At 40.8% G+C, this 18,291-nt stretch overlaps 1 protein-coding gene across 8 annotated transcripts in view; it reads left to right on the top strand.

Annotated features, from left to right (window-relative positions):
• The window catches only part of Macrod2 (mono-ADP ribosylhydrolase 2), a 1,889,233-nt gene that overhangs the window by 277,218 nt on the left and 1,593,724 nt on the right, over window positions 1-18,291 (top strand). The window lies entirely within an intron of this gene.

Raw genomic sequence — 18,291 nt, 5'->3', positions numbered from 1 at the left:
TCTTACTGGGAAGTGGAAAGGGTTTCTTCTCATATGAGTGTTACATAAGGAAGCAGGTTTCACCTACTAGAGGGACCACTTACGTGTGTGCCTAAGTGCACGCCTCTACTTTAGAACTAAGTTGATATAATTACTTATATTTAAGAGAGTTCCCTAAAATAGAAAGGTGTAAGACTAACTAGAATCTTTTTCTTACACTCTTTGCTACCATGAGCATGGGTTCAGACACCATCATCTTAGAATATCGGTTAGAGATGGTTTTGCCAGGATTAAATTATTTTAACTTAAGTACCGGAATAAATATTGACAGTTGCATGACACTGAGATTTATTGGCCTCGTTAACGGGGTTTTAAGACTTTAATTTCCAGGTATACCTTTGTCATTGGTTTTCTGATGTTTGGTCAACATCTACTTTGGACTTGTGCATTTTCCCCTAAGGCAGTGGATTTAAATGAGGGGTCTTGTTTCTATATTTACCCAAATGGTCATTTCCTTTAATGTCTTTATTTGCTTGATTCTTTCAAGCTTATGACTTTATGCATTCTGGGAAATTTTCTATTTGTCTCTGAAGGCTAGTTGTCTGTCTCAGGAGTGTGTTGCTATTCCCTTATAAGCTTCATTTAGCTCACACGTGTGTCTGGAAGCTGTTTGACCTTTGGCATTCCCCTCCAAGCATGGGTGCTATCCGAGTGGAAGGTGAAGGGAACCCTTGACAAGAGATGCGCTGACACCTATTGTTCTGCCATTGCTCTTTCTCTTTCGCTGACTTCTGAGGACTGACCCAGAGGTTGAAAGTAGGTCTTTTAGCATTTTAACATCCATTGAAAAGCCAGATTCTGCGAAGGGTTAGGTAGTGCAGGTTAAGCTCAGAGGTGGCTGCTGCATTTTTTGGAGAAAAGGAAAGTAGGACTTACTGATAACCCCTCAGGAATAGATGGGTTGTTTTCAGTTACTGCAAATCAAACACCTGGATTAAATTATTTCTTGAAATAGTTCTTTCTAGAAGCCATTTTCTGATGAGAGTTGATTTTATTTAAAAAGGAAATTTTTGCCTGACCAAATTCCTGTGGGCTTATAACCATATTTAATCAGTTCTGTCTACATTCAGCTGCCTGAAAGACTTCAACAAAAAAGAAAGATAAATGGGCAATTTGGGTTCTAGGTATCTAAAGGAAAGCAGGCTGGCCTGGGAGCTGGGTGCTCTGGGGATTTCATTCCCTAGGCTGCCATTTGTCATATGACCTCACATTACCTGCTCCGTGCTTTGGTTTCCTCTCCTGGGAAATAAAGGCAGCAAGAATTTATTGAATACCAATTATGTATTCTGCACCCCCCCCCAAGCTGTGAATTATAATGCAGCAGCATGCAAGAGATTGTCAAGAATGTAACTTTAGAGGCAAGTCTTAATAGAACCTTACTTGTCATCTTCCCTTCTACAAACATATATGCTCTTTTTAAATTTAAATTACATGTACTTGTTTGTATGGGGGGGTTAGGAGAATACACACACACACACACACACACACACACACACACACACACACACGTCATGATCAGAAGGCAATTAAAAGGAATCAGTTTTTTCTTCCACCATGTAAATGCCAGAGTCCAAACTCCAGGCTTCAGGCTTAGCATTCTCACAGGCGCTAGACATATACACTGTGGGGCAAGCACAAAGGTGGGTGGGTGTGTCCAATTCCTGCTATTATCAGACCCCTGAAACTCTGCTAGTTTCAGGTGAACTTACTTTGTCACCTGCTCACCTGACTACTATGTGCACCACCTCTAGCGAGGTTAAAATGTCAAGAGTTAGTTCAGATTGTTTCCTACTATGTATCCTAAAGGAAACTAACAAGAAGGGGATGGTTGTCCTGTTGAAGGAGGGGGAGACTAAGCAGCTTTCCTTATGATACCCTGTAGGCTGTTATGTGAAGGGCGGGACTGGAGTCTCCCAGCAGGATGGACTCAAGTATGTATGTGGTGTGGAGGGCAGCTGAGGCTAAACATATGGGCTTCAGAGTCTTTCATTGATCTGGGCTCTCGCTTGGGCTCTGCCACATGACTGTAGACAAACCACTTAATGTTTCTGAGTTTATTAGCTCAGAGCATGACTCATAGTAACTGCCTAGCAAAATCATAGGTGCTCTTACTAAGATGGGGGCATTTGGGCACGGGGGAAAAAAGAAGTGTTGTTCAGTGTTGGTAGGACAAGGCCAATAACGTGGTTTTCACAGGTTCCATATTTCTCTTGGAGTTGTTCTGTAGGCGAGTGCCGTGCCATGCTAATGAGAGTGCAGTGGAGGCAGAAGATTGATTCCTGTCTTCTTACATCACAGGACTTTGTATTCCCAGGACCTAAAAATCTAGTTGAGCCCTACAAGACCTTTTGGGTGAAAGATATTTTTTTTTTGTTACTTTGCATTTCCTTCTGTTTTGTGAGATGGTCCACACATCTAACATTGTTCCTGGGAAAATGCGTTTCAGAAAGGAAACCATCAGACTGGAAATGGACTGCTTGGATAACATCCTAGGTTTAGAGCCCGGGGACAGTTACAATTTGTCCCATCAGAAGTTTGTGTTTTTCTTTGTGAGAAGAGGTGTTCCCTTGTCAAAATTAGTGGACATTACATTTGGAATCATGTTTTCTGGGCTCTGCCATTTTCTTGTGTATTTAGCTGGAAAAATAAAAAGTGTCCCCACCCTCTGGCAGATCACTTTTACAGAGGGATCATTCCATCCAGGTTTCCTAACTTGCCTGTTGCTAGGCTATCTTGTTCTTCCTAACCACAGATCCTCATTGACTGCCTTGTAAAACACTCTGCTACTGTAGAAAATCCCAAACCACCTTCGTCTGTGATATTTTGAGATTAAATCTTAGGGACACATCAAAGTTTGTTTAGGTTAGAAACATTGCTGATGATCACCCGTCCCTTGAGGCTAGCAATGAGAATAAAATCTTTACAGTTCCAGGGGGAAGAAAAGGCTTTGGTATGGTAAGCATCTTGACCTGCTATCTCTGGATTGCAAGTCACTGTGAGCCTAGCTGTAGTGCCCAATCAACAGCTAGAATGGATGGCCTTAAGTAATATCTTCCACCATACCAAATGGCTTCAGGTAGAGCTTGGGGGAGTCACTTGTCAGCAATGATGCAGTTTCTTGTGCTCTCTGTTCTGGCTTTTCCAGTGTCGGCATACTCCCTAAGCTATATACACTGGGCCTTTGGGAGCCCCGGCTTTCACCGGGTGTGCATATTCCTTCCCTTCCTCATTAGCACAGTGTTCCAGAGAGGGGAAGCCTCTTCCTCGAAGCTCCTGCACTCCTATTTGTTTAAACTCGAATAGATTCCCACTCCAGAGCTGTATATAAGAATAGGGAGACAAGCTGGTGAACTGCTCTCCCTCTAGGAGTGAGGAACCCTTCTAAAAACAGAAGACACATCCCAAAGAAAACAGAGGTCTTTAGGTTGGAGATTTGGCGTACTGAAATTTGAAACTTGGGCATGTTTTATAAATATATAGATTTGAAGCTACTCTTTCTCTTCCCCTTTCCCCCCAGAGTTTCTGTTAAAGTTGCCAAAATATCTTTGAAGGATTGTTCTGTTTGTAGACCCTTGAGTCTAGCCCACTTTTCTTTTTTCTGTCAACAGGTAGTGATGCATGTCAGGGCACATCACTGCTGCATCTAAGCATGAGCCTCTGCACTGTTAATAAAATATAGAGTGCACATTCAGCTCTCTGGAATTCTGTGAAGTCAGGCCAGATGCTTAACGCACCAGTTAGAAACTCTACCACATCTTCTTGGACAATTCCACCGAGTATTGGAGAAATAATTAGATTTTATCAGGTCACAGATGCCATAGAATACTAAAAAGGGTTTTTAAAATGTTATATTATAAACAAGTCTTCCATTCTGATATTTACCTTTTAGTCAACACTTTAAATGTACCTTAAAAACAATATATATTCCTCTTAACTATATTTCCAAAACATATTGCATTGGAGTGAGATCTGTTATTACAGGACTTGAGGCAATAATCAAAGCAAAATCTGAGTGTCCATTTTCTTGCTCCCCTCCCCACACCTTGCTGTTCCCTGCACCCAAGTTAGAGGGCTGCACTCCTGAGATTAAGAGAAAGATAATGAAGGTGGGGCAGGAAAGTAAAAGAAATATTCAAAATGCTCTTTATTGGTCCCCAGCAAAGGAAGGAGGAAATGTGATTCAGAATAGATAGTAGTTGCTTGCCCACAGCACCGGGTGAGGCAGCTGGCTAGAGAGAGAGGGGGAAAGGTCTCATTTTCTTCCCTACTTAGTGCCTTCCTGAATGGCTATGCAGATGTGTGATCCCAGCTTTGGGTTCCCTGTCTTTGGCATCTTTTCACTTTCCTGGGGTCATCCTTTGTGCTTTCTTTTAAAATGGAGAAGCAAAAACAAACAAACAAAAACAGAGACTTTGAAATGGGCCTCTAAAACAGCAGAGACTGGGAGCAAGCTGGGCAGACTCATCCAGGTGAGGCTTCCCATTGGCCCTAGGGAAAGCACTTCTGCTCTCTGAGCCTCCTCTCACGTACCCAGACAGGCCCCACAAAACTTGCTGCTATGGACTTCCAAAAACTAATAAAGCTCCACTGTCCAACTCCAGAACCTGGTGTACTGAGAAAGCTGCAACCCTTTTCATCCTCATAGGAATGAGTGGGGTCTGAATAGTTTCAAATCAAATAATCCACCGATGTTAAACTGAGCTATAAGCTTTACCATTTAATCTTGGGGAATAAAATAATTTGAGTAATGTTTCTCACGGTTGTCTTGAACCTTCAGAGCTAGAAAGAAACTTCACCAAAGGCTGTCCTTGGGACTTTCTTACAAACCAAAGGATCAAGTCTTTATCTCTGTCAATGATTGGTTTAGCAAACTAGATAGCACACAGAGGGCCAGCCCCAAGTCTTGTGACTCTCTATAGCCGACCACTGCTGCTCTAATCTGGACGGAAGTCAGCACAGCTTGCAAACCATCCCATTGTTTCCCTTTTCCTAACATTTGGGTGCTGATTTTGAGAGCACAAGCTTTCTGAGAAACTGCCAAACTTTCCTGTTTCTGAAACTGGCTCTGTCGCTTCCCAGTGCTTGAGATTGCCTCCTTTTAGAGAGTATTGCTTCCCTGGAGTCAAGATTCCTTAGGTTAAGTAAAGGTAGTGTTGAAAGAAACACGTCTGAAGTCGAATTAAGGGCTATATCTGCCTGCATCTCGTTATCAATGGCAAAACCTCTCCCCGGCGCTGTCTAGAGAGGAGATTGACCGCAACAGAGCTTTTCCTTCTTGATGAACCCATATGAGCGAGTGTTCACAAAAGGTTTGAAAGATACAGTGTCTTCAGCTCACTCGATTGCATGTAATTCAGTGTTCTACAATGGCAGCTAATCTAAATAACAGTAACCCAAAAATTCAGTCATGTTTACCACGGGCAGTTTTCCTGTGACATAAAAACACTTCAGTATTTGAACACCATTCATGGCTGCCACAAATTTATTAGACTTGTTTAGTTCATCGTGAGGTCATTAGTTCTCAATTTGAAAACTCTTTAAAATTTACTAGTTACGTCTCTATTTCTTTTCTAACATTACATTGTATTATTGATGCATATTCACAAATAGTCTTTAGGATTCCTGTGCTTAAAAACTAAGTTCTGGATTGACAAGTTTTAAGTGTGTATCTCACCAACATTCACATATGCTGTAATGGACTTTCATTCTTCAAATGTTTGAAAACTTCAGACATGAAAAATGCTACTTTTTAAAGTTATTAAATTTCATTTGGGCAAATTTTGAGGTGCTTCCTAATGGGTTTTATATTCTCACACTTACACAGAAGAAACATGCAATTCAGAGTCACTTTGGATACAGTCCTGGGTCTTCTTCAGGGGCCTAAGGAACAGACATCACTGAAAAGTGCTTACATGCAACTCTGCCTTCCTCTTCCTCCCCAGGGCAAGTTAGAAATCAGCTTAGCAGCTCACATCCTATTGTTGCCTTGCCAGGAACTAGGACAGGCCAATACTGTATACAAGCTATACATTCGATGCTCAGGATCTTGGGCTGAGAATGGATTTTTTTTGCTTGTTTGTTTGTTTGCAAACTACTTTAAAAGTGGGATTTAGAATACTTAGCTGTTTTACTTTATCTCGAATTTTAGGTGCTATACAACTTTGGTTAATGGCTTTACTCATACACAGTAATTATGCAATAAAATGACATTGTTATTTTAGTTACAAACTATCTTTTTATATTTCAGAGAAGTTAGGGCTAACTATTTTGCATCTTGTGTGCATTCAGTAGAGTTTTCTAACAAAGCAGAACTATCCTTTCTGGTAGAAAGTAGAAAGAAATTATCAGAATATTACAAGCAATTGTAAAAAACTTTTAAGTCATCTTTGCATCTTTTTTACTATTTTTACTCAAACTTTTGTGTTTCTTTAAAGAGATATGGCCATTGCACGGAAAGGAAATAACTTAGAAAGTTAAGAGAATGACTCTCCTATGTAAACTCAGACTCTGGCCAGTGATGTGGTTCAGTGGGTAAGGACACTTGCCCTTAAGTCTGACAGATATGTTTGATTCCCAGGACCCACATGGTGGAAGGAGACAGCAGACCCCTGCAATCTGTCCTCTGACCAAAATTAATTAAAATGAATAGAAACTCTGACTTACTTTTTATTGGATTTATTTTATTTAGATTTTAAAAGGAGCAAAATATATCCTAAAATATTATAATCTCAATATATTTGGGAAAAAGAAATGTTTATGTGGCCAAGATCCAGTTTAAATAGCAAAGAATACAGGGCTACAAAATTTATATGCCTGCCTGTAGTTGCTCTCCTCGCCCCTGTGGACCTCCTAGTCGTTTGTGTTCTCCAATGTGGATTTGAAACTCTCCTTCTCTTTGCTTCTCGCCGCTGCTCCAGAAGCTCTTTATGCTAAGGGAAGACCACCTGGTAGCTACTTCCACCTCCTTCTGAAGGGAATGTCTAGCTAGCAATGGCCCAGAAGATGCAGGTCTAAGAAGTGTTATGTGAATGCTAGCAATAATATTAAAGTGTGTTTTTTTCTGTATATGTGGGGGGGGGCAATATTTATGACTCTAAGCCAAACAACTATTCTTATACAGTTTTTTTTTAATGTATGTACTTTTTCTAACTCACTAGCATTTTCTTTGCTTAGGTTGGTTTTATTGCCATCTACTAAATCTCTGAATTTCCTGGAAATGGGTGGTGGATTTTATCTAATTTCCTAGTTGGAGAAGGGTCCACAGAAATTTAGAGCAAAAAGTGTTTGGAGGGAAGGGGAAAAGAGAGGAGGGGAGGGGAGGTGTAGTGAGGTGAGGGGATGAGAAGGGGAGGGAACAAAAGGGAAAAGAAAAGAAAAAGAGGAGAGGGGAGGGGAGAGAAGGGAAGGGAAGGGAAGGGAAGGGAAGGGAAGGGAAGGGAAGGGAAGAAGGGAAGAAGGGAAGAAGGGAAGAAGGGAAGGGAAGGGAAGGGAAGGGAAGGGAAGGGAAGGGAAGGGAAGGGAAGGGAAGGGAAGGGAAGGGAAAACAGGAAGAGGAACCCTGTTTCTTCTCTGTGCTCTGAGCCAACTTTTCAATAAAATTTTATTGACTATGAAGCCATGTGTCATAAATCTGGTCATTTCCATTGAAATTCATTATCCAAAGACTTGATAACTCACTTTCTGAAGTTGTTTCACGTACTAAACATTGATTGTAGGCAGTCACTAAGCCATCCCATGACAACTAGCTAAACAAACTTTCAAAGAATCCCAAAGCAAAGACACAGAAATCTGTTGTTGGTTTGTGGCTAAGGTCAACAATGATGTGACCAAGATACTCTCGGCTGCTCATTTGAAGTGAGGCTGGGAACAGCTCAGGAGGGAAAGCCCTGAAGAGATAGAAAAGAGAAAGTCAGAGAATCCAAAATAGCAAGCAATGAACCACCCTGCCATGAGAAGAGCCCTGGTTGGTAGATCTTTCAGCCTTTAGTAGTTACTCCGATGGCATGTGCAAGCAAGGAAGAAAAAGGGAATATCTCAAGAATTTGGCAACATTTGTTCCCGACACCATTCAGGTAATGAATTTTGGAAGAAGCTTAAGAAGTTTCTTAAGAGTTAAGAAACTACAAAGGCCAATGAGGAAGATGATGGTGGTTTATAGATTTAGACAAAATGATAATGTCAGTGTAGCAGAATGAGTTTCCCAATAATGATAGCCATGTGATCAGAGTGGTAGAAAGCTAAGAGTAAACTCAATTAGCAGTGTCTTAGTGAAGAGGGCTTCGGGCACATAGACATGGAGCCCTAAGTTCTTGCTTCAAAGTATTTAGGAATACGACCTAACATAGCTAAGATTCTTTTTAGGGAAAAAGTTAAGTCTTTCCCAAAGCAGCTAGTTTACAAGCGACCTGGGATCCCCAGGTCATTAATCAGCTCTGTGCCCAGGAATGCCTCTCCTGAGAAATGGCCTGCTGTCCATGGAAAGGAGGCTCTTTGTTTTAGGTGGGTGGAAGCTGCCACTTGTCAAGAAAGCCATAATTAAGCCTTGGCTACTAACCGGAGTACGTGCATGAGGACGTGTGTCACAGCCAAATCACCTGCCGGTCCTGGAGTGTGGGGCAGCTTTCGGGGACTTCTGCTTTGTGTCCAGATTAACATCTTGTCTAACATTCCAGGGTCAGCAGAGTCAACAGAATTGGCAAAATACAAGGCCAGACAAATGTATAGATCTTAGATCAAAGAATAAAAATGCTATGATGTAAGGGTTCATCTCAACCTCTGTCAGAAAGTACATGAGAGCAAATATTAACAAGAAAGCTGTGCTCATTAGGGGTACAATTCTGTTTACATTCAGCTATTCTGAATTTCATTTTTCCCTTTCATTTTCTTTTCAATGAAGAACATCCTTCATTAGCAAACAAAAACGTGTTTTCTTAACTCATTTTTTTTTTAAAAAGCCAACTATCCTATTAATTTCAAGGATTGTTTCTTTTTGGGACATTCCCGAATTGTGGTTTTCCCTTCAATATTTGTAATAAAATTAAATGACATGTTTTAAGAGAAGAGGCATAGTGCCTTTGACATTTTCAGGAGCTATAAAGACTTTTAAAATGAGTTGGCCCCTACTCTTTACACTGTACTTATTTCAGTCAACTTTATATTCACTCTGAATTTCACTACTAAATGATACTGACATGGTGGGAAGTTGGAAAATGATCATACTAAGAGGCAAACAGAAGATGTAATCTTGATTTCCACTATCTGGGATCTTTTCACAACTTATCCCTGTATAATAAGTGTTACAAATGTATTAATGTCGGTAATTACCCATAAGTAATGAATAAAGTTTACTGTTTCTTGGTAATTAAAGTCTTCTTTAAGGAAATGCAGGATTCTGTTCTTAGCACCATCCCTTTGTAACTCTCCCGCGGCACCAACGATAGTCTCTCTGGCTCATGTCTGAAAAGTCAAGTTCTGGGCTTTAGCTCCTTTAAAACATTATCTTTTAAAAAACTGTTTTCACTACTCATCTGCCTTTGCGTCCTTTTTACATGCGAGTGCAAGTGCCTGGAAGGCCAGAATTGGGTGTCAGACCCCTGGAGTTGAGGTGCTAGGCGGTCCAGAGGCTGACAGGGTGCCAGAAGCTGAACTCCAATCCTCAGCAAGAGTAGCTCCTCAGTGCTTTCAGTCACTGAGCCATCCCTCCAGACTCAAGAAAGCGCAGTTCTAGAAAATATATTCCAAAATTGTTTTCTTTCTGTTAGATTGGTCTTAACTGTGAGTAGTAGTGGGATTCAAAGTAGCTTAAAGACCTTTTATTAAAGGGTTGCTCTAGGCTTTAATCAACCCTGACCTAGTGACTTGCTTTGCTTAAGGAAAACCAGCTTCCTCTGAAGGAACAACACGCTAAACAATAGGCAGGGATGCAGTGTCTCTGTGGTTTTTGAACAGCAGGGAAACTTTTCCTGCTAACTTTGCTGATCCAACTTTCCTTCGTATGTTCTGGCTATCACTGGGTCAAACACCAGTGCCCAGGTTGAGTTACTTGGTGACTGGCTAGCTAATGGGGCCAGCTTCCTTGGAAGAATGTCAGCCCTAGACCAGGAGAAAGGAGATACCTGGAAGGAGAAAGTGGGGGACACGTGAGTTGTCGGCCATTCCTGATACCTCTCCAGAGTGGATCCCAGATACCCAGCAATAGCACTGAGCTCTGAACTGCTGGGTCTTCTGCTGGATTTGCTAATCTAATGGACATGGAATGTTTTCTTGTGCCCATGGTGTTCTGCTGTTCCTGTGGGGTTGCACATCTTCCCAGAGGGTGTGGGTCCTTTGGATTTTGTCTTTTTGAAATGCAGAATGTATGTTTCTTTGCTTCCCAAATTATTTGTATTCTTCTTGATGTATTGTAGAGGTATTTATATATTCTGAATAACAATTATCTGTCTGTGTATTTTCATTGGTGTATTGTCTGCCAGCATATGGTTTTGTGCTCTATTTTGGTATTTTAATAATTAAAAAAGTGTTCTGAGCTTGAGATGTAGTTTATAATCTAGCATGTCTAAACCCCTGGGTTTGATACCTAACACTGAAACAAACAGACAAGCAGACAAACCCTATAGCTTAAGCTCTTACATTTCTTTTGTCTTATTCACAGTAATCATTTGTGACATCCTGACTATACTGATAGTAAAAAGTTCTTTTTCTTATTGAAGGGGTGTTGTCTAATAATAGTAACCTGCCATTGTCTCTTCATTCTCACTCATGAGAGCCAAAGCAGACGAAGGTCTTTGATTGTCTAGGTTGGGGGATGAATGTGATTTTTCAGACATGCGACAAGATGATACTTTTATGAATAAATGTTGGTTTTGGAGAATATATATATTTATATAACCATATAAGGGGGTCAGTGTTTTTCACAAATGAATTTATATTTAAATTTTATTCATTTCAGTGTCTTACATAATAAACAGAAGAAACAGAATATTAAAAGAAAGCTTTGGGAGTGGCTTTCACAGGCTGTAAGAATAGAAGATTGTAGCATGAGGCCCCGCTGGCTTGTTGGGGTTTCTGTCCCGCCCGATACCCCACAGCCGGCAACTCCCAAGGAAAATCACACACAGGACTCCATAAGGTTATACACTGATTGGCCCATTAGGTCAGGCTACTTATTAGCTCTTATAATATATAAGATTATATATAACTTATAACTTATGTTACCCCATTTTCCTTATCTACGTTAGCACATGGCTCAGTACCTTTTCCAGCGGGGCAGCTTACATCTTTCCTCTCTGGTGGTCTGGGCAGAACTGCAGAGGGAGCTTCCTGCTTGCCAGAATACTCCCAATCTCTTTGCTCCACCTCTACTTCCTGTCTGGCTTTCCCGCCTATACTGCCTGCCTGGGAAATCAGCGTTTTATTAAAATATGATTGACAGAATACAGATAATTCTCCCGCACCAGAAGATAATCTTATAACTCCCACCGTTGAGAGCCACTACTTTGTACCTATGTGTAATTCATAAATTCATTTATTTAAACTTGTATGTTCAAAAATGGAAACATTTAGTTAGTTTTCCTTTGGAAAATATGATTTGGAAGACAGTTATGTGCCTGTGCATATTTGTGTGTTAATAAGGTGGAACAGAAACAATGACTCTGCCTTATCTCCCCTTTATATTACTCCTCTTCTTCAGTCAGCCATGGACACAGTGAGCATGGTCCCAGCAGAAATAACCTGGATTTGGACATCAGCTATACTTAGATTTAGATCTCAGCAGGGAAACTCATTTAAGATTATGATTCAATTTCTATATTCCTCATCTTTACTGAGATTTGTTTTGGAATTTTTACAAATCTAATTTTTAGTATTTTCATAAACATTAAATGTAAGTGAGGGGCATAGGTAGATGTTGAGAACATTGGTATATTGTTTTGTAATATCACTATGTTCTCTTATGTAAGATCCTCTGAATCCCTAGACTCGGAAAAATGAACATTAAAAGATCAGGCTTGCAAACTGCCAAATCCCAAAGGAATATTTTAAAGGCCAATTAATGAGAGACAGAGTGTGCACAATCGTGACAGAATGTGTCATGGTACCTTCTGTACATGTGCCCATGGCCTCAGCAGTGCATTTTTCCCCTACTCCCGTAATGTCTGCTCCAGGGAGAACCTGTGGGAAAGCTGTTCATTGAAAAGGCAAAAGAAAATGGAAGCAATGAGAGACCCACCAGCAGTATATGCACTGTATCCATAAAGACAGCCCTTCTGCTGCTTTGTGTGTGTCTAGAGCTTTCAACAAATGTCGCTGGAATGTGCTGGTTATGTAATAGTGAAAACCCAGAATGTAAACCTATGAGCTTTATGATTTCAATAATATTAAAAACAAAATTTTATTATGGAAAAGGGAAGGAGATACATCGAAGTGTTAACAGTGGTTTTATCTCTGAGTACTGTCACGCGTTTTGTTTTAATGCCTACTTTACAATTTATCCTGAATCATTCTTTAAGGTTTTTAGTCTTAAAATTGTTATTTAAACACATCTTTGGGAAAGATTGGATTTTTTTCATCATAGCCTCCTTATCACTAAGGATAGAAAGAACCCCTAAATGAAAGTAGACTAATCAGTGTTGGGGAGGGGACATAGTTGATTGTGTGTCTTACTAGGAAGAGCAGGATGCAGGACTTCAAAATGCCTCCTGGTTCATATTTAACAGACTGTGTGTCTGACTGATCAGTATATGCTAAGGGTATATGTTGAAGCCTAGTTCATTGCCCAGATTTTACATGTACTGAATTCATTTTTGAAGGGGTTGCTTGATCGATGTGTGTCCTTGACTGTGTCTATATGTAAACTGGGAAGAAGAATGTTCTTCCTGCCATACGTTGTTGTGAGTTTCCGTTCTCAACAAGCTGAATTACTAGATTTAAAATTGTTATCACAGTGTTGGCACACAGTAATCTCTTACTGAAACTTTAATTCTAGTGGGTCTATTAAGTAAGAATTTAATCATTTGGGAAGCAGAAACAGGAGGATCATGAGTTCTAAACTAGGCTGCATTACATAGAGAAACTGTCTCAGAGAATAACAGCATAAGCAACAAGAGCGTCTAATTGCCTGTTTTCCCTAAAATCAGTGCCCCCAAATAACAGCAATATCATATTCTGTTATGTCTCAGTAGTTACAGTTCATCTCTGCTCCCCGGGCTTTGGCTTGGAAGCTCACCTGTGTGTAGGTGGGTGTGCTTCTGAAATGCCTCACCCCATGGCTGCACAGTTATTCCCGTTTCTCCTGGGAGTTCAGCTGGAGTTGTGCTCTGTTCTAGTCTGACTAGGCTTTCCTTTAGTACAGTGTCTGGGCTTCAAGTGCAAACACCTTAAGAAGACCAGGAAGGATGTCTTTTATAGCTTGTCCTCAGTGGTGACTTAGTGTCACTTCTCTCATAATCAACAATCCATCTAAATCTAAGAGAACTCATGGATATAAACCTGGATCTAATATAGAGGTCACATGGGAAGAGTAGCATAAAGGGTCGTTGTAGGCGTGATGGAGAATGCAGTCGCCAGAACAGCACTCAGTTGACCTACAGATAACACAATATTCTTGACATCCTCATTCATCAATTGCAGCAGTCCCAAATGTTGTGTTAGAACTTTCATAATTTTTTATAGAAAATATAGATTATGAAAACTTTGTTTTTATCATTCTCCATTCCCTCTCATTCAGCTCCTCTATCCCCCATTGTCTCTTTCTCTCTCCCAATCTCATGTGCACTTTTTCCTAAACCACTGGGTCCCTTGTGTGCTGCCAGTATATGTGTGAATGTAAGACAATTTACTGGAACAAGGGTAATCTATGAGGAGCTGCATACCCCAAGAAAAGTAACTCCCCCTTACCTAGTAGCCATCTACTGCTAATAGCTTCTCAGCTAGGGGTAGGGCTTCATGAACCCCTTACCCATCCATGTTGGGGTTTTGGAGACTTGATTTTGTGTCGGTCTCATACATACATTCAGAGGGCTTTAAGTATGTTTGTACATTGATCTCATGCATGCAATCAGAGGGCTTTAAGTATGTGTGTGCTTACTTTCCCAATGTTCTGTCACATCTGGAGAACACTGGGAAACATTTCTTTTTAATATTTTCCACATCTTTCTTTCTCTAATGAATGATCATTCATAACTAACAAAAAATTATGAAATGAAAGAAAACACAATTTTTATTTAGAATAGACAATCTCTAAGCACAGAAGTTCTAAGCGTAACTTCTGAAGCTCGGGAACCTATCCTACCCTTTTTCTGACGCTGGTTCTATCCGTTGTTGGGATCTTCAAAATTCAAGAAAGGAAAGGAAGAAAACAAACACACTGTATTCACAAATATTTCTCGGTTAAGTGTGGGAGTTCCTAAGGGCTGGTTTCAGATACCGAATATAGCAAACGGAATGGTAAAATGCTGTCCTCAGAGCCTGGTCTTTAATACTGTGGTTTCAAGCCACTGACAAGCCAGTGAGCCAGTGCTGGAGTTCACTGTTGGTGAATCTGCTCTGTTCCTCTGTCAGGAAAGGCAGATGTAGGGAAATATGCCAGTATATTTAATATTGATAAGACCCACACAAATATCTTAGCAAATGAGGCAGTACTCCACAGATTTTGGGACATGGCCAAAGAGGCTGTTTGTACCCCCAAAAAACTTTGGCGCTACCCCACCGATCTTGTGCAAAGCCATCTCTTTTGAATTAAACATGTTTTACTCTGAAAGATGCCAGGCCTGGCCCTTTGGAACATTAACTTATCTTTGCAGCTGTAATTTATTTCTTCCCTGCAAATGGCAACACTTCATTTTCCAAAGGAAAGAGCATTTCAGGTTTGCTGTGAGAAGAGAATGAAATATGGAAGCGAAGGATTAGCTTCAAAGAGGAGGAGGGCTTTATGGCTTCTCAATTCCCCTTCAAGTGCAGATGTTGCTTTGTAGATTGAGGTACAGTGAAGTACCCGGGAGCGAGGCCTGGCAGAGTGTCATCTGATGACCCAGGGAGTCAATACAGCATTTAAAGTATATCAGTTTGCTGCTGGGAGCAGTTTGTAGGACAGTAGCGGTTTCCCCTAATGTCACTTTCATTATTGAGTAAATACTATGTTTTAGTCCATTCTCTAAGTGTGTTAGTTATAGTTAGTCATTTAATACACTGACTCCACTATCAGGAAGTTAATGTCATTTCCCCGCCCCTCTGACAGAGGAGAACAAAGTGCTTCAGAGACTTGCTAAGGGTCATTCAGCATCACAAGGCTTCACACCCAGGTGGAACTTTGCCCCAGAACTCTGCGATATGCTTGATGTGCTTTTGAGTCATTTTTTTTTTAAATGACAGTGCTAGATAATGTTTCAAATACCTAGATCCAGAGACTGTAAGCTCACATCTGCTTGAAATTCTGTCAATGTTCACACGTAAAACCTAGGAGCAGACCTGGGTGTGCTGGGGGCAAGAAGCTGTGAGGAGGTCAGCCTGGGCCGAATAGCAAGTTTGAGAGGAGCAGGGGCTACAAAGCAAGAGCTTCTCAGGTAAACAAAATAAAACACAATCAGAAATGGTTATCAACACGTCAACGTCAACGTGGCGGGGCAGTGGTGGTGCACGCCTTTAATCCCGGCACTTGGGAGGCAGAGGCAGGTGGATCTCTGTGAGTTCCAGGCCAGCCAAGGCTACAAAGAAAAACTCTGTCTTGAAAGTAAATAAATAAATAGATGTAAAAGTCGGTGTGGTGTACGGTGGTGGCTATCACTGCCCTGCAAAGCTCAAGCCAACAGCACAGATGATGAGCAGAGAAGGGAACCCTTGCTTCCCCTGCTGCTGGAGGAACAAGGACCAGTACAGCCAACATGGAAGACAGTTTGGTGGGTTTTCAGAAGGTTAAAATAGAGCCATCACGTGATCCATCAACTCTATTTCTAGGTCTGTGTGCAAGGGAAATAAAATCAACATATCCCAGAGATACCTGCGTTCTCTGCAGCATTTTTCAACCTGGCTGAGATAAGGGATCAGCGTAGCTATCTATCAGTGTAAAAAGGACAGAGGATATCTTCATATTAGAAATCTATTCTTAGAAAGCAATCTTGTCATTTGGACAACATCAAGAATTTTAAGGAAATTACGCTAAATGACAAAAGGACAATCGCATGGCCTCATGCATAGGTGAAATCTAAAAAAAGCTGCATTCAGAGAAGCAGAGATTGGCATGGTGGTTTGGCACTAGTTTGAGGTGTGTTCGACAGTGATGTAAGGGTCCAACATTTCGGTGTACCGACCATCAACCCTACACAGCCTAGGGTCACCTGATAAAAGTCTTAACTGTGTGTAATTGTCTTTGTCAGACTGGTCAGGGTGTGTCTGTGAGTGATTGTGGATTGCTAGTTGATGTAGGGGGGCCCATTCCAGCATGCAATGAAAGGGCTAGTCTCTGGGCAGGCAGTCCTGGGCTTTCTAAGGAAGTTAGCTGAATGTGAGTCTGAGTGAGCCAGCCAGCAGCCATCTTCTGTGATTCCTGCCTTCTGTTCCTGTTCTGACTTCCTTCAGTGGTAGATCAGACCTGCACGTCAAATGAACGCTTTCCTCCACAAGTTGCCTTTGGTTCGAGTGTGTTATCACATCAGCAGAACTAGCATAGAGATGAGAAATAAGTTCATTGGTATTTTATGTAATGTGGTGACTGTAATTAATATCAATATATAACAGTATTTAACAAGTATTAAGTATACAATATATTGTATACTTAGCAATCACTAGGAGAACAGATTTTAAGTGTTCTCAGTAAAACATATGTGAGGTAATTCAGATGTTAATTGACCCAATTAAGATGTGTCTTAAAGCATCAAGTTATGCATAATAAATGTATACCATTTATGTTTGTCAAGAAAATTATGAAAAATATAAGGAAGATAAGATGGAAGATAGAGCACTAGGTAATAAATTATTGTTTCAGACTCTTTACTTCTGGAAGCTGAGTTTTGTGGGCCTACAACTTTTTTTGTAAGAACACGATGAGTCACTTCTTCCCTTAGGGTAACTGCCCTGCTAGCTTAAGGCCCTTGCTGTCCAATCCCACCACTAGATCTAAAGACCCCGTTTACTGCTTGCCATGGCTGTGACTGGGCATCTTTCCTCATAGAAAGGGATTTCAAGAAGGCTTACTTCTAGACCCTCACTGTCTCTAGTTTATCCCTCCATCTCCCATCATGCCATTAGCTGATCCCCCAGGTATCAGGTGTTTAGCATGGTGTCTGGCAGATAGTCATACCCAGTGGGCTCTGGTCATTATTATTTCATTTGTAGCAGATGCCCTGGGTTGGAGAAGCAATGAAAGAAACTTTCTCTCGGAGAAGACACAGCTTCCAAGCTAAGCGGAAAACAGAATGTTCTAGTTATTCTTGGTTGTTAGTAGTCACAGATGCTGAAGAGTGTTGGGAAGTCAAATTTCTACCTTAAGATTTCTAATTCAGTTCTATGTGCTTACGTGACAAGTTTGATCAGTTCATAGGGACTGTCATACAATACTCATTTATGTTTGATGAGATGGAGTGCAATGATCACTATCTCTAGGAGAGAGCTGTATTGGCCATTTCTAGATTCTTCTATGATGATTTTGAGAGTATCTTATTTTATTTCCGAATGTTACCTTACTGCAGTACTCTGCTTATCAGGGCTTAGGGTGGTCCTCTGAGATGCAGGAAGCTTCCTTCTCCTGTGATTTTTCTTGCCAGAGCTTGTTGTCATGGTCTCTCCCATTCCTTCTCCAGCCTCAGCTCCCAGATAAAGCCTCCATTTAGATGGGCACTGGGAGAGATGAGCCATAATTCTTGCAGATTTAAGTTTTATTAACTTAAAAGTTCACTCTTGCTGGGCAGTGGTGGTGAAACACACCTTTAATTCCAGAACTTGGAAGACAGAGGCAGACAAATCTCTGTGAGTTTGAGGCTAGTCTGGCCTACAGAGTTCCAGGATAGTCAAAGGTCTGCAGAGAAACCCTGTCTCAAAAAACAAAAACAAAAACAAAACAGCATCAATCAATCAATCAATCAATAAAGCAAAACAACAATAACAAATAAAAAACAAATCCTCACTCTTAAATGAATGACTGGTACTTAAAGATAAAACATCATACCTTAAGAATGAAGCTACTGATTCTTCCCACATTCTTCCCAAATATCAGATATGCATTAAAATTTTGTAAATATTTCTCTGCAGTAGTCTGAAAGTTTG

The sequence above is a fragment of the Myodes glareolus genome, chromosome 10 (genome assembly GCF_982192425.1).
Source record: "Myodes glareolus chromosome 10, mMyoGla1.1, whole genome shotgun sequence".
NCBI classification, from domain to species: domain Eukaryota; kingdom Metazoa; phylum Chordata; class Mammalia; order Rodentia; family Cricetidae; genus Myodes; species Myodes glareolus.
The sequence above is the reverse complement of the archived record's forward strand: the minus strand, read 5'-3'. Positions and strand labels throughout refer to the sequence as shown.